This window comes from Papilio polytes, unplaced genomic scaffold, assembly GCF_000836215.1.
Source record: "Papilio polytes unplaced genomic scaffold, Ppol_1.0 DF824024.1, whole genome shotgun sequence".
Taxonomy (NCBI): domain Eukaryota; kingdom Metazoa; phylum Arthropoda; class Insecta; order Lepidoptera; family Papilionidae; genus Papilio; species Papilio polytes.
This window is the reverse complement of record NW_013525180.1, coordinates 2,110,262-2,136,893: the sequence shown is the minus strand read 5'-3', so window position 1 is coordinate 2,136,893 and position 26,632 is coordinate 2,110,262. Positions and strand designations below refer to the sequence as shown.

Here is a 26,632-nt window from a genome sequence, read left to right as displayed (position 1 = left end):
AGTGTTAGAGTAGAACATAGTCTCGACGAATACATAGCCTGTGTTGCTTTTGTTTGCGTGCTTTACTTTTGTTTCTTTTTTAATTCCAAGCCGACGTTATCTAGGGTAAAGGCTAGTACATAAATATATTTAAAAATTTAAAGAACATACCATTTCTAACACTTACCTACCGAACGTAGATGTTTAACTATTTTATTGTTCTTTTTGAAGTGCCATTTTCTTTCGAAGTCCGGCGATCATTAGGCAACTTGCTTGACTCCGCGGCTCTAAAAAGCGAGCGGATGTTTTTTCCTAACCGGTAAATCTGGACTGCCCTAATTGCCGTAGTTAATGAGAACATCACTATTAATTACTACCTAATACCGCCACCGCCCAGATGCGCTATCTCTAGATAGTCCAAGATACGATTCCCGATTTATAGTTGCGTTCGATACGTGGCCTTAATTACCCTTAGGTCGTTCCTTCGCGACACGTCTCCGATCTCTATCATTTAAATGGATACTTTTAACGGTTATTGATACAGTTGCCGGTTTAACAATACTTCGATGCTATAAAAGCATTGTGTGAATGCCAATACTATAGTTTGAAATCACAGTTCAAAATCGATACTATCTTGTAGCTGCAACTTCACCTTAATAAAGTGCAAATGGCTCTCAAATATGCACACGATACTACGTAGACTTAAGATGCTCGGACCTGCTCTTTTATTTATTTATTTATTTATTGGAAAGGTACACCAATTGCATGTTCAAGGTTCACAACCAAATTAATATACCGTATACAGTGAAAAACAAAGAAGCAGAAGAACATACAGATGACAGGCGTACACAGTGTTCCGTTTCCCGCACCAGTGGACTTCTGGACCTCAACTTAGCAAGCATGCGCTCGTCAATCTACGTATGTAAACAAGTCGGCTTCAAATTTGAATCTTGTGACGTTCGTATCAAGCTTGACTTTTGCATGTGACACTTAACCTATAACCCTATATTCTTGAGATAAGACTGCTACCACAGACTAAAATTTATAACCTCAAAGTTCAGCTTTTGGTGTTCCTCTGGTATTGCCCATCTATGGCAGTCGATGATCACCTCGTGTTCCTACTGCTTCCTTCTCATGTCAAATTATCTCAAATTAACATTAACCTCAAACACTATAGTATTCTAGACAATATTTTACCCTACGTAATTACTTAGATATATCCGATTTCACTATTTATACTAATGCATGTATCTCGGGTTTGCACGATTCCATAAAAACAAGCGCGGGCAGATACTGTGGTGATTTAAATCGGGCCCCTAGCCGAGGAAATGTCAGAGTACGGCTGCCGCAAGTAATGGAGTACCGCGGTAGTACTGATTTGTGGGGATCCACCATCTGATATATTCAAATTCATTGCATGAACACGTTGATCCTAACCTATTTAATGATCATTGTATCTGGATAACTGTAAAGTTTACACTTGAAATAACAAGCAATTCTATGATATTAACAACGCTTGTCTTATTACTAAAAGTGGAAAATGTTAAAAAATACTTCGACTATCTTTTTAAATTACCTTTGAATCTCCTGCTACAAAATCTGACATGATAAGGACCCGGTACACTATATGGACAACATACATATATAAAATCTAAGTACTGGATATCTAGTGCGTCGACAGGTATACAGGGAATCAGCTGGACAGATAATCGAAAAATGTAAAATAAATATAAACTAATTCAAATTTAACCATTTTAATGCTACTTTACTTAGATAGCATCGTCTGGCAATATTTTATACTAAAAAAACATGTTTGCGACCAAAGAAATTAAGCAACAATTAACGACAAAAATTTAATCATGTAGAATTTAAATATAAGTTACATGTTAACGTATAAGTTAAACTAACCAATAGCTTGCAAATCCATAGTTTTATTCAATGTAAAGAAAGCTTCAGCACTGTCAAGTGGCATGTATAACTCGGCAAGTTGAAATCCAGCACTCTTCAGTTGTGATGTAGACTGCCGCAGTCGGCGGCGTCAGTCGACGTCACTCGACGTCATTCACGTTACACGGCGTCACTTGTACGACAGTCTGACTTCTAAGTGAAATGCGACTTTCGAAGTCTAGTATATTTGAATTTAACGGAAAATCTGTTCAAAGGGTTGTTGCTATTTATAGTTTCACAATGTACAAAAGTATTGTGCATTTAATTGAAGAATTACTTTCAGTGTGTTCTAGAAGATGTCTTTTTAACTTTTTCATAATATAATTAACGTAAAATGAGCAGTGTGACAGTAATGGAGAGGTCACCGATGCCCATGGACTTTCGCAACACCAGAAGAATCGCAAATACGTAGTCGGCCTTTGAAGACGAGGTGGCTTCTTGAAGGAACTTAAGTCTAAATAAACTAGAAGATGGACAAAGACAATTAAATGCATTAATTAAATATATCTAAAGAACCTCAAATAAATTATTGTAATAATATTCTTTGGCTTTTGTTCCCGTGTACGAAAGTTTTCAGAAAATCCGACCACCATGTTGCCAAGTCAAAAAACCTTGCTGCTGTTTTTTGCAAAGAATATATAAGCTAAGTAGAAAGTACTGCGCGAACCACACGAATGCATCTCGTGGGATCAGCCAAGTGATTACACGCACGAATTCGCTATTAATAGTTCCGTATTGTTTACGGGTTCGAATCGATAAGCACACACTGCACGTACCCCTTTCACAATGTTTTTACTGTTTAATTTAATTTCTACTATTTTTTACTGTTTAGTACAGCTCGAGACTCCGTGCAAGTGAAATAAAAATAGCCTATGTGTTTTTCTAGGCTATCCTCTACATGTATACCAAATTTCATCGAAATCCATTCATCAGTGTAGGCTACCAACACAAAACATCCATATAGTCTTTCGCAATCATAATATTTCTAAGAAGTATTAAAGACAAATGACGTCCTTAGGTCTTTTTTGAAAAATTAATAGCTGGAGAGCTCTAAAGTGAAAAAGACCATAAACCTAGTAATCGTCTGTGAATTTGTCGTGATATTAATAAAAAAGATTTACTAGCCTATTCTATTCCAGAATGTTTCAAATTTCATCTAGATACGTTCAGACTTCCATAACAAACTTTACGTATAAACTTTACATTATTTACAGTGATGATACAGCTGAATTTATATAAAAAATTAGGGCATCCTTATAAATAATGACTTCTTCAAGTACGATCGAAAATCGATCAAACATCCGACAAATAACGATCTCGTCACGCCGACTGATATTGATAGGTTATATCGTGTAATTAATCCGCCGGCGCATCGCGGGCGACGCACACAATTCACTCACTCCAACTGAGCTTAATCTCAATTAATTAGCTTAATTAAACTAATGCTTTAAGCACGATTTGGAGCGAGCTTTAGGGATACGATAAATCTTTTTGCTGTTTTTTTTATCATTCGTCTCTAGATTAGAACGTGTATAGACTGAATTTTCAATTACAGATATGTTATTAACTATCGTAAGAGATTATTTAAAATTTATACGGCCAAATACTGAAACCAAAATTAAATAACTCTCTTCGTAAGCGACGGTTACAATCTGATATATGCTAAAATTTGAAAGGAATTTGGAGTTAAGTGTGGCCTTACCATTTATGACGCTGATATTTAAATTGTTTCAGTATTCGACTGTAATGATAAGTAAAGAAATAAATTGCTCAATAAAAAACAATATTTTAATCGAGTATTCGACTCTGTTGATATTTATTACGAGTACATAACCATAATTTTCAAAAATAAAGGTAGTCAAAATATGTATATTTAACATGTACTAAATGGCTTTGAAAATGGTCTCAAACATGTGATCACTTAAACAATGATATTTCTAAATAAGATTTCGGAACATAACCCCTAAACCATAAAAGGTTAAGGGTCTATCCTACCACTGGCTGGTAGAGGCTCAGATAGCTTAAAAATGACGTCACTGTCAGATAAAGGGAAAAAAAATCCGATATTTCCATCACATTTTACATGTTGGATGTTGTCAGACAATTTACAATTTGGTGGGACAGGCCCTACATCTTAAAAGAATATTTATTTACATAACAGTGGTAGTGTCCGCTTTAACATCTTACCACGCCCGGTGTAATACCACGACGACACAGAAGATAGGCGTGAAATGGAAGCAATTCCGTGTTTGTGGTGCCGGAGGCCTAATTTAAGTCCCTTTCTCTTTACCACCCTTTTCTTATAAGGAGAGGTTGGGAAGAGGAAGTGGATTTGACGGTGGAGGAGATGCATAGGAAGGGGAAATATCCTCTTTATGTGCTTCTCCTCCTCCGTCGTATAAGGGTAGGCAACGCATCTGCAATTGCGGATGTCTATGGGCAGCGGTCGCTTCGCCATTTTGGCGATTTCAGGTGGCCGCTTGCTCGTTTGCCACCTTATGTTATAAAAAAAAATTCTTGATCAAACAAAAGTAATTTTCACAAGATTTAATTCATCAAATATTAATGAAATTGCTTGGGACTAAAAGCCATTAATATTACTAAATATGAAACTTCCTATTAACTAATGGATATCCAATCTGTAACAGTTTATCTAGGAAGCAATTAAGTTTTATCATTGCCTATCAGATCTATATAAATCTAGATAGCTCATAAGTGAACGAGGTACGAAATAAATGTGAACATTTCTAAGTGGCCAGATTAATTATGTTTTAATTAATGACGTAATAGATGTTAGTATATTAGATGAAATTAAGGTACGTTTACACTACATTGATCGCAGTAATTTTAACAGTGGTAGCTATCATGGTTGAAACATAAGGTCGATTGTTTTTTTTTTATATATTATAAGGTGGCAAACGAGCAAGTTGCCACCTGAATCCATCGAAATGGAGAGCGACCGCTGCCCAAAAACATCCGCAATTGCCGATGCGTTGCCTACCCTTAATTGACGGACGAGGAGACGCAATAAAAGGGGATATTTCCCCTCTCTATTCGCCTCCTCCGTCAAATCCACTTTTCCTTCCCATCCTTTCCTCCTAAGAAAAGGATGGAAAGGGAAAGGGACTAAAATTAGGCCTCCGGCACCGCACTCATCGACGAAACGCGGAATTATTCCCACTTCACGCCTGTCTTCTGTATGGTCGTGGTATTACACCGGGCGAGCCGACCCATTCGGTGTCCATTCGGTGTCTCCTCTTGTCTTTTGAAAGTCTATAACCTTAATCAACATTATTTAAGAAATACAAGGATTTTTAGATACTTTCCCCATATGGGTATATCCGCATTCTAAATGTTATCTTGAATGATAAGAAAAACATAGGAAGAGCTATAGACTCGATTGTCGCAGTAAAACTATAACATTCCGATCAGGTGAGACAAATTTATAAATAGTTATAAAGTGACAATGAACAAGCACCATTATGAAGCAATTTGCAATCATCGATAACAACCACTTGGTTACTCTTTGGAATTTTCCTTGTTACTTACATAATTTCTGGTGTTGTGTTCCCACTGTTGATTTACTTGTAGAATATCCTATCTCGTAGTAGGGGTTTTGAATCCCGTCGGTCTGCTGTCGTTAACCATATCCAAGAGCCTAGAGCTTAGTTGAATATTGCTAAAAAATAATTAAGCAAAAATCTACTAACATTGTAACATTGGAATAAAAGAACTTACTAGAAGGATCAGCGCCATCTATTGGATGCTTTATAAAACAACGAATTTTAAAATTGCAAATTATTTAATTTATAACAATTAAATTGTAATTTTAGGTGTAACATTTTTTTTATTTTAGAATATACTCTAAAAATACAAAAAGATATCACTGAATAAAATGTATGTATGTATGAAATCTTATTTTTTCTGTTTTATAATTTGCCAGGTTATTAAAATAATTTTATACTGCTTAGCCCTTCTAAATAGCCGTCAACAACTGTTAATAACAAAGCTTGTTCACAGATCTATAATCAGAAGTAGCGTCAGACCGGGCCGTGTCTTCGGCCGTTTATCTCTAAGTTAATATCTCACATTGTCAGCCAACAAATTTGAAAGTCCTGTTCGGACACAAAGATATCTCTGAATTATGATCGGCGGTACTGTTGGCTATCTCTAATTAACATCGCAACTAGCTGATCGATGGATGCTAGTACTGGCTTTTATATTACGAACAACTTTTAATTGACAGCCCTGATTAGAAATTTTTATGAGGATGTTTTTAATGTGTCCCTTTTGGCCTTTGACATTGGATAGGGTTCCCACAAGAGGTCGATCGACAAGAATCTTGCACACACCATGTAGAAGATTTATTACAACTTAATATTTTAGACTTTGAAATATGGTATTGATAGTGTTTACGTAATTTTTTCTTAATAGTAGTAGTGACAAACGATATAAGTAAAGCTTCTCATAGAATACACTAATAAAAAAAAACATTTTTTTTAACTAATTTAAATTTAAAAAAAAACTTACAATGTAACAAAAATAACAACATTTTTATTTCAACTTATTCTCTAACAAATAGATAGGTCAAGATAAACTATCCTGACATCAATAGCCTATAATTATGGGGTTGTAATACCCTTGGTCAATCGTTGTATTGTCCAGTGATATAGGGGTAGCAACTGCGAGGGTGTATTTTAAACAAATAAGCTATTAACGTCATTGTGGGTCAACCCCTATCACTAATTGTTCTTAATGTTAGTAAAGCCTGTTGTACAACCAAAGCGATATTAAAGCGAATAAAATTACTTGAAAAAATGATTGTAAAATATTTGATTCGCTTTTATAACTTCACTAGTATTGTTATGTATTTCAAAGTTTATTTTATGTATTAAATATTGTCTATCGCATGTACTAAAAATTTTCCGGTTGTCCTTTTTACCAGTGTTAGGATAAGTTTGAATTTTTCACATAATTATATGTTTATGTTATACTCATGAGTCACAATAAAAAGGTACAAACATTAAAAAAAAATTATTTAAATATCCGATAATTTACCTATTAATCATAACATTAAATAAATAATAGCTTACCGTATACAAATACCTTTATGTAATGAAGGTAGACAAAAAACACTGGGAAGCGACAAGTGTCCGTCAAAAGTGTATTCGCCCTTAATTAGACTGCTGCAGTGAGCTTACAGCTGCCATACACATACAGACAATACACATACATGAGGAAACAATAACGTTTAATTCAGTTTTTTTCTCTGGACCCTCCGCGTGCATCTCTAATGCGTTTCTGTCGCCACAAAAACTAAGTAACCGTGAAGATTTTTTTGTTTTTCAATTTAATCAGTTGTTTGTTCAAATCACTATTTGTCAACTTCAATCTTAGTCATGTGTTTTCTATGTTTATGTTACTCGTAGATTTTCATTAATAAAATATTTACACAAAACAATTTTTTAAAGGCCGACATCGCAGCAGTTCTTGTATTGCAGATGTCCATAAGTGTCGATCGTCGTTTGCTTAATCTGTTATAAAAAAATGTATCTGTAAAATAGACCTTAGAAAACAATCATTTTATTAGGGGTTGTGTAATGCTAACTTTTACCCGCGACTCCGTCCGCGCGGAATTAAAACTAAAACAAAAGTAAGTAGCCATGTGTTCCTCCAGGTTATGCTCTACATCTACACCACATATCATCGATATTGGTTTAGCAGTTTAGGCTACAAACTCTAACAAATCTCCATCTAAACTTTCGCATTTATAATATTAGTAAGATGTAAAAACTCTTACGTAATACGTCAAAGTAAACCATTAGATAGATGTAAAGGAAATGCTTCTTGTAATTAACACAAACAAAAACGCATCTTTAAAGGAAGTTAAGAATAACTCGCGTAGATGTGTCATTGGTTAGCCGGTTATATGTCCTTTTTGTTACATCATAATTAAAATTCACCGCGAGCTCTCTGTAATTGAGAAGCATAGTTAGGATTCTCCAACGCTATTGCGTAAACTTGAACGGTTTACTATTTTTTTGATAGAATAAATACGATGCCCTTAACTGTTTATTGAATGCGATATAGTGACAGGATAATGAATACGTAACTAAGTTTTTATACAACTGAATTATTAGAATTTATATGTTTTTTTAAAATTAATTGATTTTAAGAATATGTTTCTTTTTTAAGGAACAAAAAATCAAGAAAATAATAAAGGAACTTCAAGTTAAATGTGAATCTAAATAAAAATAAATTAATTAAGAAACATAAAATATCTCGTCTAAGCAAGGTGATGTTAATTTTCTTGCTTACATTAATCCTATAGCGCTAGTGATTGAAGAATAAATTCTTATCGATAGTGTCGATAATTAAATTGAAAAATCGTCGCCGACGCCGTACAAATTGGGCGTAGTGATAATGACAAAGCACGACCGTCGGAGGTGACGAGATAGGGGGATAAGGGAAAGAGCCGGTTCGATAGATGGGCCGATAGTGTCGATAATGTGGCGGTCGCGCCGTGTCCACCCTAATTGAAACATATCGTCGACAAGCGCGCGACGACAGCAACAGACGACCCCATCACTGTCCACGCTTGTCCATTAAGGGAACGACTCTACACGAAAATTTTATCGACTAACCCCGGGCTAACAACTTTAAACTTTTATCGATAATTTTAACGCTGATTGATGTTGAAAACGAGAAATCACTATTTCATTGTTAGATTATCACATTTAATTAACACCTACGTGGGGCAAAGTTGTTACAAATGGCGAACGTAGGAGTAGCTTTTTCAACGTAAGGTCGAGAGGTCGGCGTTATCACGGCGGTCAGGGTGGCCGGACCAAATGATTAAGAGAAGAGAAATAACATCATTGAGAAGGATTTATTAATGCTTTTCAAGACAACGATGAATACGGACAAATTAATTTGGTTAAAAAATTGGAGCAACATTGGTAAAATAATACTGTTTACAAAAAGTAACTAAATATTATTATTAAATTATTTATATCGTTATCAGAAATGACTTCATAATAGTTTTAGAATTTAATAAATTTGCGATGTCCTAATCACTGTTAGATATTTTTTTACGACCCTGTGACCGTTAAAATGTCTTACTATAATATCTAAGATATTAAAATCTTACTATTTTTATCGACGGGAATTGAGCCAAGATAAATACTTATGTCGTTTTTGAGATATTTATATCAAGCACTCAGATAGTAGAATATTACTGTTATTGAAAACAAACCCAAGGAAACTTTTATGATAATAATTTACATAATTTTGATTCATTTGAGTAATAACGTTCAATACAAATATTTCTAACACGAAATTGAGAGCATAAAATTGTTTTCCGTGAGTTTTTCCAAAAGATTTTTGGCAGCGGTGGGATTCGAACCCACGCCTCCGAAGAGACTGGTGCCTTAAACCAGCGCCTTAGACCGCTCGGCCACGCTACCATATAACAATTCCTGAAATAATTAAATGCATTGCACGTATCGAGTTCAAAAGTATTTTTACCTATGGAGGGAATTAAAAAAAAAATCGTTTTTATTTTATAAACCAAAATTGATAACGGTACAACTAATTTAACGTTAGCGTTGCATTCTTTTCGATGAAAAGAACCAACAACCAAACATCGATGAACAACAAAAAGATCGATATCGATAAAGTATCGATAATGAATGCAAACCGATTACGATTAAAGCACAGCACGCTTTCAAAAATCTTCGACCGCGTCTCATTTATACTATTTATATTTAAAAATCTGATCCGGCAACAAGGGACATAAATATGATAATTTAAATCGTCGACTTCATTGATACGCGAACGATTTATTTGCATAACATCGATATTTTATTTTACTTATTAATAAACGGATATAAATTATTGCATACCTTTTTACGGTCAACGATCGATTGCAATTGTTACTTGAATATATTTGATTTTATTGAATATTTTTAAATAAAATTTGCACAATATTAACCTAAAGAGTAATATAAATTAAAAATATTGTCTCTATTGAAAACTATGCGAAGTGAGCAAAATAAACTGATTTCCCGTACCGGGAATCGAACCCGAGCCTCCTGGGTGAAAGCCAGGTATCCTAGCCACTAGACCATACGGGAGACGCATAGGGAACCAAAAATCACTAATATATTGATCTGCCTGTAGTTTTACACAATATAATAGAAAGTTATCTATCTAAAAACACTTAAAATAACCAGTACCTACTAATCAGATTTTTTTTTTATAACATAAGGTGGCAAACGAACAAGCGGTCACTAGAATCCGCCAAAATGGCGAAGCGACCAGCTGCTCATAGACATCCGCAATTGCAGATGCGTTGCCTACCCTTATACGTTGATTTCCCCTTCCTATGCATCTCCTCCACCGTCAAATCCACTTCCCCTTCACAACCTCTCCTTATAAGAAAAGGATGGTATGGAGAAAGGGACTTAAATTAAGCCTTAAAAATATAAAGAAGTGTTCATTGGTCGCAATAAGCAGAATGATTCTCGCACCTACTAGTTACTTGTTTTACAATAGTTCTAAGGCATCTAGTAACTAGAACAAAGTCTCTGCGATAGAGGCAATTATGTTGTCCTCCTGTTATCTTCGTCCCCGGTGGCCCGCGCCCTCAACCCTAGCGCGGCCGCTAATGGCTGCTGGAGATAATTGGCTATTGATTCGGTACTGCGCAAGCTTGCCTTTATAGGGTTGTCAATTTAGACCATCTTGTGTGATGCACGTTTATGGTTAAGCTTTGCTATTATAATTTTAAATGTACAAAATCTTGGTAATGGAATTTGTTGTTTAAAATATGGATAAACTTTCCTGATATTTCTTTCACTAATATGCACAAATTTTGATACTTTATATTGGTATTTAGATTGACTTTGACGCAAAGTGTTTTGTAATGGCATTATCATGGAACAATCCTTTTAAGTTTTTTACATCTTTAGGTCTACACTTATGTATATGTTCATCGTTTAATTTTGACAGCCCTAGTAGCTACTTTAAAATCCACCTCATTGTTAGTAGATAACCCGTTCCAGTATATTTTATAGTTCGACTTTCTAATTGATTGGTTTATTTACTTTGAACATAAAACATGACGGTAACAAAAGAGAATGTTAAAGTAATTTATTTAGCTTTTAAAGGTAGTTTTGATGATTTTAAAACTAACTGTCTAGTAAACTCTTCAAGTTAAAGAGATGGCCTAACGACTGTTACGTTAATAAATAAATCGCAGAAGATGTTAGATTGGATGGGAAGTAAATATATTCAAGCTAAATTGCATTTGAACCACTGCTTAATTTTTTATTTTTATAAAGGTCCTTACCGTTATCACTCCTAAAAAACGACTAAATTGTACTGTTTAAATTGCAGTCTTCATCTGCACTTTTGGCATACTAGGGGTTATTGAAAAGAAAATACAGTCGAAGGCAATAATAAAGAAATCTCATTTAAGACGCACGCTTCTAAAATAGCAATGGCCACTGAGGTAATAAAACTTTGGTCCTTCGAGCCAGATCGAATGCGGTATTCAAAATGGACGTCAGCGCAGTTTCAGATTTCAGTCGTATTGTGTGCGGTGGCGCGTGAGTTGCCCTCAACCAATCAGGGCGGTTTATTTTCCCACTATCTGATTGGTCAGCTTTGTCGTCGCAGCGATTGTAATCAATTTCGCGCGCAATTTGTTCCGTCGCATACGATACGACCGCGATATTGTATCAATTACGATGTCCACTTAATTGTGGCCAAGATAAAGGTTTTGTTGACTTACTTAAGAAATTACATTCATTGTGTTTCAATTTAATTGTTTGTGATTACTTAAAATTATTGCAATTTTTCTCACGGATTTGCGCATTGTTTAGTGATCTTGTCTTGCAAAATCGTGAGTTCACTAATTGTTTAAATTGATTATAATCTAACAAGCATGCTGTATTGTCTATCATATATGGAAGTGAAAAGGTCATGGTCATTCTAAAGTCCAAACATATTGGAATGGCGTGGCAAAAATGACACGTTCACGACAAAACTAAACAAGACATTTTACGGTACATTTTAGCTAAGAAAACTATTCTATACAAAACAGTCATACACGTCCGTATTCTTGTGTTTGTTTTAAACGAAACTCCCTTTTGTACTTCATTAAATCAGCTTTTAGTAGTTTCATTTTTAGTCAAGTTCAAGAGGGATATACAGAGAATATTCATATAAGGAAGTGTTGTAAATAAAGTCCATTAAAATGGGGACACGAGCATGTTAAATTATTCCAAAGTACACTTAAATAAAACTATTTTAATTAGAACTATTCAGTGAACCGAGTACGAGCGTAAAGCTATAACGAACTACATGTACGGAACGCTTTAACGAATTAAAAACATTACTATTTTTCAATCAATTTTGTACTTTACACCTTTGAGATAAGGTGTATTATACCTGTTTGCTTTTATGCTTTAATTTCTCATACAGTAGTTTGTGACCTCTTTCACACACTTTGCTCAGTACCTAATTCATATTTCATTTAATTATACAAGGCTTTTTAATGTACAAGTAAACTGGAAAACTTAATCAATTTTCCTTTGCATTATAAGATACTATAGGAAATAATATTAGATAAAATATTGAACGATTCGCGAAGATCTACCGGTAAATTGAAATTCAATTTATAGTAAGTAATTAAAATTTGTAATTGAAAATTGATTATCGTTCTAATGTATTTTGATTCTAAATATTGTATGTTCCAAGTGTCTATTACGATGCTAAGTATATTTTAGTTTTGTTCTTCTGGGATAGTAATACTTTTTTAATTAAAAAATTATGACTTGATTATTTTGGTAATAAAAGATTGTGGTAGTAAAATAGTTATAACTTTGAAATCGCTATTTGGAGTAAACTATCATCTCCCGTATGGTCTAGTGGCTAGGATACCTGGCTTTCACCCAGGAGGCTCGGGTTCGATTCCCGGTACGGGAAAACTTTTTGTATTTTAATTTTTAATAACTTATATGCGAATAAAAGAAATGTTTATAAATTACTAATTTGTCTTTCTGTTTTCATTTGAAATGTATTTAAATTTTCTAGCTTTATTTTTTCTCTATTTATATTTCAGCACTATAGTAGACTTATTTATAAATTTTATTTAAAATATTTTTTACATAAATAAAAATCCAAATAAATATTAATTGCCAGTAAATAAATATCGATAACTAAATTAATAGTCATATAACATCACTATCATCGATCGACACGGGGGTCAACGGTTCCGTTGCACGGCGTCCCCGCTAATGTGTCATGTCGCTAGCGTCGCGGCCGCTAATGAGCCGCGTGTCGCGCGTCCCCGGCGTGACGTCACGCGACACGCGCACCACAACGTCCAGCATGTACTGACCCTAATTGTCACGACTTCAGGAAAAATCCATCGTTTAATACTTCCGATTTACTGATTATTCAATATTTTTGCTCTCAACTGTCTTTTTAATTCGTTTTTTTTTTAATCATGGCGTTCGCTATGCTATGACTAACCAATGGTTTTTGGGGTAAACAAACCACTAATTGACCAAAGAAATTGTTTGTAGTAAATAGTTTGGTATTACATTTCTTAAAGAATCATTAATTTATGTACAATCAACTATTTTGTTTGGATTGGGTTTTTTTTCTTTTTTGTGTCGTAAAAAATAAATCCTACACGCTGCTTGTATAACGTAATATATTTTAAATTCTTCATACATTGAAGTTTATTCATTTAAACTGCAGCAATATAATCTAAGTTATTTACTAGCAAATAAAATAGAAACAAGTTTCTTATTTCCAATAAGAATTATGTTAAAATTTGAAAGATTTCAGTTTAAATTGAAAGCGCCGACTTAGCATTTAATGGTATTATAAACCAAATGGCAGCATGTCGTGTGATGAGATGTATTGAACCAGTTATTTAGTGGGCTTCGGAGAAAGTACGTTTAATATCTGTGGGGATAATTGGACCGGCATTACAACATGGAAGACCTCACTGTGCTTAGGATAGCGGCGTAAGTATCAAGATGTTGCGATTAAGATCGCAGACAGAATATTCGAAGTAGAATCGATAATATTATGACGAGCACATGACTCATCGAGGTATATTTCAATACATTTGTGGTATTACTTTGTCTAAGGTAGCATATTCTTTCTATTATCGCCGTGATATTTATATTGATTATTGCTGTCTTTGTTTATGCCAAGATAATGAAAAGGATGTCAACATGAGTCAATAGCGGCGCAGGAATTCTAGGTCTATTGTGTCAAAAGTTAAATATAAAAATTGTTATGATAAAGTAAAAGATTGGCAGCGGTGGGATTCGAACCCACGCCTCCGAAGAGACTGGTGCCTTAAACCAGCGCCTTAGACCGCTCGGCCACGCTACCCAGTACTCCAAATTCTGAAATAACAAAACTAAAATTAAAATATCTCTTCCCATTCAATGTCATTTTTTGGCATTACTCCAAAATGGAACTTGGCACATAACCATTGTACTAGTTACTGATATTTTTCAACTTTTCTATAAAATTAGATGGTTATTCAAGATTTATCATAACAAGCAAGCACTTTTGACTAAAATATCGCACTACTGTTTAGTCGCACATGATTTTTAGTTGTGCAACTAAACAGTTGAATTAGCTACTAAACAATCGGCAATCGCACAATGCGAGTTAGTTCAGTCAAAGGTGTGCGCCCGCTATTCAGTTAACTATACTGTAACCGCTGTCGCTTATGACTTAAGCGGTGCTGACCGCGCTTACCCACGCCCGCGTTAAACACTATTTAATTATAATCCATATCCGAATCCGGCTGAATGTAATTGCGTACATATCATACGAAACATAATAAATAACATAAAATGTTGACATATACGAGATTGAAATAATATAACTGATTATTCACTAACTTCTAGCATTGAAATATATATTTATTAGTACCAAATAATGAAGGCGATTTGATTATTGAAAGCGGTATTGAAATTTCATAGGAATCAATTGCACTGAATTAAAATTATGTGAACTCATATCCGTTTTGAATAAAAGTTAGCTACCAAAATACGTAACTTGTTAAGGCGAGGCGATTATTAGAAATGAACGGATGATTTACCGGTCTTTTGAAGATTAACTTTCAAGGAAGTTTTCTTTTATTTTTTAAACCTTTACTGTGTTACATCAATTTAAACATTGTTTAATTAGATACGTGTTTTAAATCTGACCGCCGCTAATTGAACACCGATATCGAGGTCACATATTAATTATACGTTCAAAAATTCGCGCCAGCGCTAGAATCGCGGTAATATTTGATGAATGAAGCAGAATTGTATTTGATTTGTGTAAGTTTTTTGTGGTTAAGCCCTATCTGTATCAAGATTTTAAAACACCATTATAAATACACTAGCTGTTTCACTGCGGCTTCATCCACATGGAATTATGAAAATTCTCAATTGCATATGTGTAAATTCAAATGCACATATGACAACGAAGGCCAAACATAGATTAACTACCAATTACCATACCATGTCAATCTTGCTTCCTTGATGTTGGCAACTTGTTTATGGTCTCTTTTCCACATGAAGGTTATTTTAAAATTTATTTACCCCTTCAGTTTAGTCTAAAGCGTGTCTTAAGTGTAGGGCTTTTTATTAAAGAAAGGATTATTCCAAAACATGCTGTGGCTGCTGACATCCTACGTCACAAAGTTTGTGTTTGCGCTTTATTATATTAGTATAGAAGATATTGTGGTATCTGCAATTTAAAAGAAAATTATAAGCATGAAATGTTTTTATGCACATGTTTCGCTTACACACGATGAAGAGCAGGAAATTATACGAATTTTAACAAGTCAAATAAATTGATTAAAACCATATCAACTTATAATTCTAATGTTCAAAGTAATTACGTTTAATAACTTCCTCAAACAAACCGCAAATTGATTGATTGTTATTAGAGGAAGTGTTATTTGTAATTAGAGAATGGGAACTTCCTGTACAATGATCACAAAATATTAAAAAAGTGAGTGATTAAAAAATATTGAAATTCGAACTAAGTTTTGTACTTAGAGTGGTAGTGGAGACTACTACGTTTGCACCCTTATTTCATTCTAACTAGAGAAACACAGCACTCATAACATAGTTAACCTTAACGTTAAATATCTAAACACTATAATTTATAAACGCAGGCAAAGTAGAACAAAAAATGAGTTTAAAAATGAAAACCCATCTTCCCAACTTCTTACAACAAATGCACATGACATTTTATGCGACAAGACGATGAACACATAAATCAGAAAGTGTTAAGAATACATGTGGATAGCTACAAAGGAAGAGGAAAACCGAAAAAAATATAGATGTGAGAATATAGATTGTGTGAAAGAGGATAATCTTAAGAAAGGAGTGGTTTCAGATATGACGGCTGATAGAGTTGTATGGAAGAGCAGCACATACTGTGCCGACCCTCTATAAGGGATAAGGGCAAGTTGATGATGATGACATCAAATGTAATCAACACAAAGATCTAAATGATAACACAAAGGTAAACACTAAACAAATGCAAAGACGATTGCGTAACAAAAAAATAAATCACATTTACTATCATACTTAGGGCCTATCACACCAAATTGTAAATTATCTGATAACAATTCAACGTGTAAAATATGTGATGGAAATATCGAATTTTGGTCCTTATCTGATAGTGACGTCATTTTTAAGCTATCTGAGCCTTTATCAGCCAGTGGGACTGGCCCTTTCTATTATAACTGCGAATGCGTTCGATGTTTGGTAACTCTACAACTCTATGGATTTGAATTTGAAACATAGACACACAAACATTACAGAATGAACATAGACTTAAAATGCCGAGAATATGAACGTTTCTCGTGGAAAATTATCCCTTTCATATAATAATTGCATAATGAAGTAATAGATTCCTAACAGACTGTCTACAGGATAGTAATATTTCGTGTATCTATGTTAGTTTGTATGTAAATTACATTTTGACAATTATAACTGTTGAAGTGTTTGGATTCTAAAGTAACCAATGTTGTTTATAATCCAAGGAAGTCACGGGCAAAAGGTAGTTTATAAAAAAGATTAGATAAATCGTCTTTATGTTTTTGTTGAACGTATCTCGATGTGGAATCCGACTTTCGTTCAGATAACATTTAGATCATCAATCATACGCTGCGGTGCGCCGGCCATCGTTTACTAGACATCGCTTCTTACAAATACCTGACCATTGTCCGCTTTACAAATCAATCCTGATGAAGGAGCACTTAACAACATTAAGATCGGTTTACATTAATGTTACAAGTTCAAGGCTGTTAGATTCTCTAATTATGTTTTTAAAAAGTTAACTTAATTGCTCGTATTTAAACGGATTATTCGCTCTTTATACTATGGATGTTGCGATCCTGAGTTAGTTTTAGAAATACTTTAAGTACAGTATTTAAATGTTAACTTCAACGTTTAAAAACATCTATCTATACTATTATAATAAAACGTAAACACACATTTCTTTGTTGCCTAAGATGTCCGCAATTACAGCTTATTTTTGAATAATTCTTTTTTTGATAAAAAGCCCTTCACTTACGTCACGCTTTAGGCTATATATTTTAACGCCATTAAACTTAGGGGGTAAATGTTTTGGATAAAAACCCTAATGTGGGAAAGAGACCATAAGTTGCTGCCAACTTCAAGGAAGCAAGATTGTCAAAGTTTGTCATGTCATGTCATTTTGACATTTGCTGTTGATATTTTAAAAAATGTAAACAATAAAATAAAGTTTCTCACAATTTTATGCGGATGAAGCCGCACGGGAACAGCTAGTCTATACTAGATTTAGTAATATTTTTTCTTTTAAAAATTATAGGGTATGTTTTTTTATTATTTTTTTTTATTAATTTCACGCGGAAGAAGTCGCGAGCAACGTAGGTTATTTATAAATATTGTACCGATTGCAAAACGTTATTTTGAAAATGTTATTCACAAATAGAAATGATTTCGAAATATATTCATACATTTCAATTTAAGCGTAACAGATCTAAATGATAGCGGTTATCTCGAATACATTATTGATGTAAACAAAAAATTCAACGCAGCAAGTCGCGCAATCAAAGCTTTTAAGATATCGATCTTTGAAACTAAAAGCTCTCTAATGCTAGTTTCACACGAGGGCAGTGCTGCAGACAGGACAATACTGTATTGCTAGTATTTGTATGCTTATGCCTAAAATAATGGAGTTTTAATTGTAAGGCTAAGTTCACATGTCCGCGCGGCGGTGTGGTCGAAACGACGACGCTATTTGTAAAAATGCATGAAACAAAACCCTTTGGCGCCTCAAACTAGTTTCAAAATATTAAACTGTGCAATGAATAGCAGTACTGCGCTATCTACTGCTCTGTTTTACTGGTCTGACCTCGTGTGAAACCATTATAAGGCTCGCGCATTATGATATTAATTAACCCTTGAACGCTATTGAGCTGACATCCTTCTCTCGCTGGCATTTCGGTGGTAAAAAGAAGAAACTTAAGCGGAACCAAATGTTCGCTTCTGATTGTATTTTGACTACCATTTACCACTATCCACACCAAAAATAATCCCAAAATAGTTCCATTCAATTTTAAATTTCAAAGTTTAAAAAAAAATTTGGATTATATGAAATTTTAATATCCTCCGATTTCTTTTGATAATATGTACTTGGTATTTTCATTTCGATTCGCGTATATAAAAGGTTATTATAGGTTATACTATCTGCGGGGTTAGACAGTAAAAATCAAAAAACGAAACGTTCCATCGTTTCGTCTAAGCGATAGCGTCTCTCGTTTTCCCGAGAAAGCTAGACTGTAACAGACGATAGTCACTTTCGTGCAGACGAAGGTGAATCGTCAAAAAAAACTAATTATTGTCTCTGCTGACGATGACTGTTGTGTCATCTGAATTTGACGTATAAAAAATGTAAAATGTTCACGTCAAAAATACAGTTGAGATTCAAAAGTTAGTGAAGTGTGTTGGAGTTTAAAATTTCATAAAAATGAGTAAAAAGGCGAGCAGCGAACAAATCGCCGTGATGTCTCTGCTGCCTCCTCTTCAGCAGCAATTGATCCTACATCTGATTTTGGTCATAGTCAAGGTAAATACTAACATACATATGAATTGAAACACTACAGTTCTAGATTGTATCTTTCTTGTTCCTAGCTTTTCCACCAAGCTTTAAACACATAATTTATTGACAGATGCATCGCAGAACAGACGAAGACGCGTTTTAAAATCAACGCGACGGACCTCCTCTATTGAGACGCCGTATGATCGAGTGGCAAAAGAGTTTGCTGCTGCGGAATTACAGTGGTTGAAGTTGGAGGACGACCTTGACAGGAGGCAGCATGCATTAGAAATAAAAAGGCTTGAGCTGAAAACCTTGCGTGAAACCAATCTTCACGCAAGGGAAGCTGTCAGAGCCCAGATTGATAGGGATACAATAAATATCCAACAAGCATTCCTCAAACTTCTTCAAGACGCTATAACAAAATTTTCTCATTGACATTACTTCCTTTTTTTCTGCTGGCGGTTCATTCTACCAATCTGGTATAATAACGAAGTAACGGCGCGAGCCAAGGTTCGCTAGGGGTTTATCCTCTAAATCCGGTTATAATAAAGAAGTAACGGCGCGAGTCCCACGGAGGGCGATACCTTGGGTTGGCTGAGAAAAGAATGTAGTTTTGATAAGCAGTCTCAAATGCAAAAACATCTAACATTTACATAGTTTTTATTTGTAACTTGTGTAATTTATGTTTTTTATGTTAATTTTGAAATAAAAATGATCGTAAATAAAGTTTATTTTTCATTATCATCTAATGGGTCTAAGGTTATATTTATATACCATTTAAAGATTTTTCACCTTAGAAGATTAAATTATTATTTAATAATATATAAAGACATTTAACTAAAGTTGATTCAGTTGATCTCGAAGCAAAACGAGACACCTTTGAGAATCGCCTCAAAAACGAACGATCGTGTCGCTTTAAAAACGATTATGTTTGTCATTTCGTGTTACTGTCTAGGAATTTTAAAGGAAATAGTCGAAAAACGACAGACGAAAGACGAAAGCGACCTTCGTGCGTGTCACTGTCTAAGATTTTAACGCGTGACGTCAGACGTCAGTGTCTCAACCAATCACAATCGAACGATAATCGCTTTCGTTTCGTTCATGTTTTTTACTGTCTAACCCTGCTGTGTCGCTTTCCGTCTATAACTTACTCAATCATGTAAAGCGTTTACATTTGTATACTTATGTCACTCTACGTTGTCAATCATGTCGAAATAAAGTACCGACAGCGCGTATTGTTTTTTTGAGAGATCAAGAGATACCTATATAGTTTTGTTTTAGCCTATTAGGGTTATCTGTTGAGGAAATTTTAGCTTCGTTCAGATGTTTCAAATGATATAAAATTTATCATAGAAGTTTAATCCACGAAATAATTTTCATTTTATAAGAAATGATTTAAATCTCTAAAATCGATATGTTTTTAAAATTAACTATAATTTGTGTAAATGTGCGTAAAAATGCCTTACTGATTCTTATACTCTATGACACGGCTGCATACTCTTTGGCCGTGATCATCAATCAAAGATTTTATAAGTTGATTTCACTGTTTGATCTTTGAATGGAATTTAATCTGCACTAAAACGGTATAAAATTTACTTCAACGTTGTATAAATGTATTTCGTATGCGATTCGTAAATCTAAAGAATATTTATTTATGAACTGGAATTAAAAACTGAACTACAAGTCTTATGAATTTTAACACCTTCAGCTATGCTGCTAGACTTTAGAAATATTTATACATTAGACAGATTGACAGTTTGTATCATATTTTATGTTTATTTCACTAAAAATGTTAGTAAATTGTATAAATAATTCGCTAATATTCTACATTTTTAAAGTACACTTGCGGCCAAAATCATTGGGCCTAGATATGACCATGAAATATATATTTGGGAACATTTTAATTCTGTCTACCCTGTTTGGTAAACGAATCTCATAGTTTATTTCACTAATCCACATCCGCGTTTATAATTGAATCTTTAATAATTAAATATTCATTCCAGTTTTTTATCTTATCTCGCCTCTTAGATTTTTTACCGCGACCGTTAAGATCACAATAATCAGGCTGTCAGTCTGTTCGTTTGACAGCTTATATTAGTTATATTTGTCCACATAAATAATTTATTCATCAATACTTCAAGATAAGTACTCGAAGAGGCACTTTGAACTTAAAATATTCAATGTTTAGTTAGTTAGTTATAAAAACAATTCAAAGTATCTCCATTGGACTATTGGAATCTTATTTCATATGAATTCTAAGAATTCAATGCAATAACGTAGTTAACTAGAAACTGCTCCTTTTAGCATCATTACAGAAGTGTCAGGTTTTGTACTATATTATTTAATAAGTTAATTGTCAGGTTTTGTGTTAATTAGTGGAATAGATAAAGGACAAAGATGGAACCTCTTTCAAGTCTAAATACCTGTCAATCTAGTATATGAACTAAATGTTCCGAACAAAATTAAAAAAAATACAACAACAAAAAATCATGTTATCACATAGTCGAATTTAAAAGGTATCTTGTCATATTCCAAAAACTCAAATTGCCCAATTACATGACCGAACTTTATCTATCAATAAATAAAGCTTTCATAATTTGAAATCAGAAGCACCACTTTGTCGACTAACAAACGACATATCGGCTATTATAACGTATGAAACAAACATTTGGAACCAAATACGTGGCCAATGTTTGGCCCTGGTCGTATTACAAGTAACTGTACACTGCAAGTTAAATGAAAAGAATAATAATGTCACTATAAATATATTTCTTGATTTATTTGCAATGCAAGGGATATATGAAACCACAATGTGTTTGGGAGCATTATGTAATCCTGGTATATTACTGGTGATACTGAAGTCTATGTTACTTGGAAGCATTGAATTCTGTTCGCTCATAATTAAACTCTGGATTTCAGAGTAGCGGGAATCTACGGAATGGAGACAGGGCGGGAATGAGAGATGGCTTTATTCAGGCATCGCCATGGAGTGACAAACAGTACTCTACTACGCCTGGAAGCGGCAAATTTTTTTAATAAGCAGTACTTTTAATGGTAATCTTTTAGCAATAAATAAGACCACTTTGATGATAACTGCCCCCCATCTAGACCTAGGCTAGATCATTGGCGACGACCATGGCTCTATCCAGGAATGTCTATTATCTAGGTAAATTAAATTGCTTTTATAATAAACTAGCTGTTACTGGTGACTTCTTCCGAGTGAAATTAAAATTTAATATAAAATGTAACCCATGTTACTCACAGTTAAATGACCTTTTAAATGGTGAAAGATTTTAAAAAATCGGCCTAGTAGTATTTACGTGAATCAATTACATAAAAATACAAATCTTTCCTCTTTACAATACTAGTATGTTCTTACTCATGTCCAGTATTCCTTGTTTGTACACCCATTCCCAAAGCCAGATCCAATATCGCGAAATGAATCTGATTTAACGATATGCAGATATACTAAAAAGATCATTTAAAGTTTTACATGTGCCAACACTTTTGGCGTAGCGTGCATATCAAACCGATGTATCAGATCTGCTGCCGACAGCGTACAAAATGATTGCTATTAAACGCTTCGATACACACTTTCATATGGATTTAGTGTACGGCATTTAACCGACTGCGACGAACCGTGCTGATGTCGAGATTATCTTATGAGATTCCTTTAATATGAATATCGTTTTTAATCTTAATATCTGATACATTGGCTGTTAAAACTAAATTACCAAACAGAAAACCTCTTAGCAATACCAAAATAAAACAAGCAGTGAATTAAAAAAAAACATACACACATGTATATAATAGCACATATAAGATTAAGAGAAGGCGCTGTATCCTGTAATGCAGGTCCTCACCTAGCTTAGGAAGCAGAGCCCCAATGATTGTGCAACTGGTTTGATTAATAATGTGTTTTTTTTTTATAATCTTATTAATATGACAAATGCGAAAGTTTAGATAGACGAATGTTAGAGGTTGTCGCCTAAATGACTGAATGGACCTTGATGATACGTATGTATGTACCGTAGATATAGGTCCATAGGATATTTACTAATTATTACTTTTTAATTCCGTGCGAACGGAAGCTAGTATAAATATACACACTTGTGTTGTTGATGAAAGTTAGAAGACAATAACAACAAGAGGGGAAGTCAAGACCACGCAAATCCATTTAGTACGATCCTGGCTGACATTTCTCGCTTATACATCCGTACATCTAGAAAAGGAAATTCTCAAAGTAGTCCTGAGTTCCTTGTAATACTCGTCTAGGATGTACAGTCAGAAAATAAAGTTAAAAGTTCACAAGCGGTATACCAGTGGTAGTGCCCGCTTTAACATCTTAGCACAGGGCCGGCACGCCCGGTGTAATACCACGATCACACAGAAAACAGGCGTGAAGTGGAAGCAATTCCATGTTTCGTCTGATGAGTGTGGTACTGGAGACCTAATTTAAGTTCCTTTCTCTTTACCACCCTTTTCTCATAAGGAGAGGATGGGAAGGGAAAGTGGATTTGACAGTGGAGGAGATGCTTAAGAAGGGGGAATATCCTCTTTATGTGCGTCTCCTCCTCCGTCGGATAAGGGTAGGCAACGCATCTGCGATCGCGGATGTGTATGGGCAGCGGTCGCTTCGCCATTTTGGCGGATTCAGGTGGCTGCTTGCTCGTTTGCCACCTTATGTTATAAAAGAAAAACATCCATCAGTAAAATATTTAAGGACCCGACATAGAATAAATAATAGTTTGGAGATCTCTGATCTAGACTCAAGAAGAATCATAAAGAAGATTACGAACTAAAACTATCTGTTTCACCTTTCAATTCCACGAACATTTTTTAGCTTTTTTATAACCGTCAACACATAGCGTATTCAATAATACGCCTATATAAATACAAGTCATACACTAATAGAGTCTTTACTCATCCTAAATCAAACTTGACTTGTTAAAGGCGTGACAAGTGACGATTTGTCAATGTGAAGACGCGCACGGCTCGAATTAATAATGCGGATTATCGTCCACAACAATTTGTTTTTACCTTCGAGTATAGAGAAAAGGACTAGACAAACAGTCGACGTTCAATTAAATAACGCAAATTGTCGGAAGAGTAAAGTTAATGCTAAATTAAGTAAATTTAAAACGACTTAAATAAAAATTACATTGAGTAGATTGCGTGTATTTGAGCTTATAAAGCTTAGAAGTTATAGTTTATTTTTATTTGACAGAAATGAATGAGAGTTCTGGACGGATCCTGTCTCTTAAACATCAAAGGTTGCTACAAACGTGACACAGATTATTAAAGAGCACAATTCGAGGTAATCTCGACACAAAGAGAGCCGTACACCGGCTATTAGTCTTTTATAATGCTTTTAGAAAACGGAGGAACTGAAATGGTAAGAGCGATTAACAGTAAAACAAAGCAAGTAGGAAATATTGTCATAGAGTATATGAACACAGATGATCTATTTAAATTATGTTTGAAACAACATTATTTTCATTAAAATGTTCCAAATTAAAATAAAAAAAATGGCTAGTAACCTCTAAATCGTCACGTTCTATTTAAACTAAATTAAGCGTTTTTATAAAAGTTTTTACACAAGCAGAAACAGTCATAATCATTTCCTTTGTTTGTAAAATTGTGTAGTTTTTATTTGAATCTACCTCCAAATCTTACTTCCTACTAATATATATGCGATAGTTTAGTTGTACGTATATCTTCTAGAATTTGTATCCTAAACTGCTCAACGGATCTCGATGAAATTTGGCATAAACGTAGAGGATAGTCTGGAAGAACACACAGACTACACTTTTGTTTTTTTTATTCCCCGCAGACACAATCGCGGACGAAAGCTAGTAAAAATAATTTCTTCGTTTTTTTATAACATAAGGTGGCAAACGAGCAAGCAGCCACCTGAATCCGCCAAAATGGCGAAGCGACCGTTGCACATAGACATCTGCAATTGCAGATGCGTTGCCTACCCTTATACGACGGAGGAGAAGACGCACATAAAGAGGATATTTCCCCTTCCTATGCATTTTGTCCACCGTCAAATCCACTTCCCCTTCGGAGTGGATACTCCTTATAAGAAAAGGGTGGTAAAGAGAAAGGGACTTAAATCGGGCGTAGACAATAAAATAGTACTTCTGTATTACACTGTGTCAATTATCTAGCAAATCTATAGGCTTCATACATAAAGGTTCGCGGTATGCGTTTAACCTTATCGCAAACGGCGGCATTTTATGCATTGTCCTTCGCTGTGCGAATACACCCTAATGATGGTGAAATATATTTGTAACTGTTCAGCCATTTATTAGTCAAATGAATAGATTATTTAAATTTTATAATAACAGCCGTTACATTGTAAACAATACAACTAAGGGCCTGTCCCACCAAATTGTAAATTGTCTGATAATCGAACGGGTAAAATATGTGATGGAAATAACGGATTTTGTTCCCTTATTTGACAGCGACGTCATTTTTAAGCTATCTGAACCTCTATCAGCCAGTGGTAGGACAGGCCCTAAATCTAGTAAATACGATGCGATGAATAAAAAAGCGTCACTTAAACATGGTGCGATTACACTATTTTACAAAAACTAGTGTCCATTCAAATGTTTTGTTTAATTTTTTTTTATATATTTTGGAATGACGCATAATAAGAAATAAAATTGTCTTACTAGTGATGTAAATATTTGTCGATAAATATCGATAATGCTAGCGACATCTGTTGCGGAAATCTTATAGTAAATTCGAATGTGTGCTTATTGCAAGCTGTGGAGCGGCATTCCCGCACTGCGTTTACACACCAGCGGCGATAAATTGTTTATTTCACTGTATATTACGTTGTACAGTCGATAACAAAAAACGTAACGCTATATAAATTATGTACATAGTTTCCTTTCATAAATTTCGAAGATACATTCAATCTACGTTATTCCTTCATAGGTTACAAAACAGTATTTTTTTTTAATTAATACTATGCTATCGATACTAATGTTACTAAGAGGAAAGATTTGTATTTTTCTATTTTTGGATTTATGTATGTTATGAAATAAATACCTTAAAAACTACTGGACCGATTTCAAAAATTCTTACACTATTAAAAAGCTATATTATCGCTGAGTCATAGGCTACATTTTGACTGTTTTAATAATATCACACGGGCGAAGTCGCGAGCAACAGCTAGTGTTGTTTACTTTTCTGTATCCATAGCCAACGTATTCAACGCATTTAAACGTTACACATAAAAATTGCAGTTGATTTTAAATTTTTATCGGGCACAATATTTTTGTCCGTGAGTGTACTCTAGTGCTAGGCGGCAAGGAGCAGTAGCGTTGCATTTTATAGGAATATGTCCTTATTATTTATTGCTCACATAAACTGATATTTTTCAATACTGGTCTCGTATACGCCGTAATGAGATCGATAAGTCATACTATTTTATTATATCCTACAATATTATAAAATTGAAGTTTACTAAAGTTATCGTAAACTTTTATCAATAATTATAAAATGGATGACGTCATATTAAAACGTCAAATAATCTAAACTATATATCTGTACTTCTATA

The 26,632-nt window shown here is 34.2% G+C and overlaps 1 protein-coding gene and 4 non-coding genes across 5 annotated transcripts in view; 2 read left to right on the top strand and 3 right to left on the bottom strand.

The window, feature by feature from the left end:
• Positions 1–26,632, top strand: part of LOC106101164 — a 123,845-nt gene that overhangs the window by 52,062 nt on the left and 45,151 nt on the right. The gene's annotated exons all lie outside the window — the stretch shown is intronic.
• On the bottom strand, positions 9,311–9,392 carry Trnal-aag. Its single transcript has one exon. It is a non-coding gene; the product is annotated as a tRNA-Leu (tRNA).
• Trnae-uuc lies at positions 9,990–10,061 on the bottom strand. Its single transcript has one exon. It is a non-coding gene; the product is annotated as a tRNA-Glu (tRNA).
• On the top strand, positions 12,847–12,918 carry Trnae-uuc. The gene has a single exon. It is a non-coding gene; the product is annotated as a tRNA-Glu (tRNA).
• Trnal-aag lies at positions 14,265–14,346 on the bottom strand. Its single transcript has one exon. It is a non-coding gene; the product is annotated as a tRNA-Leu (tRNA).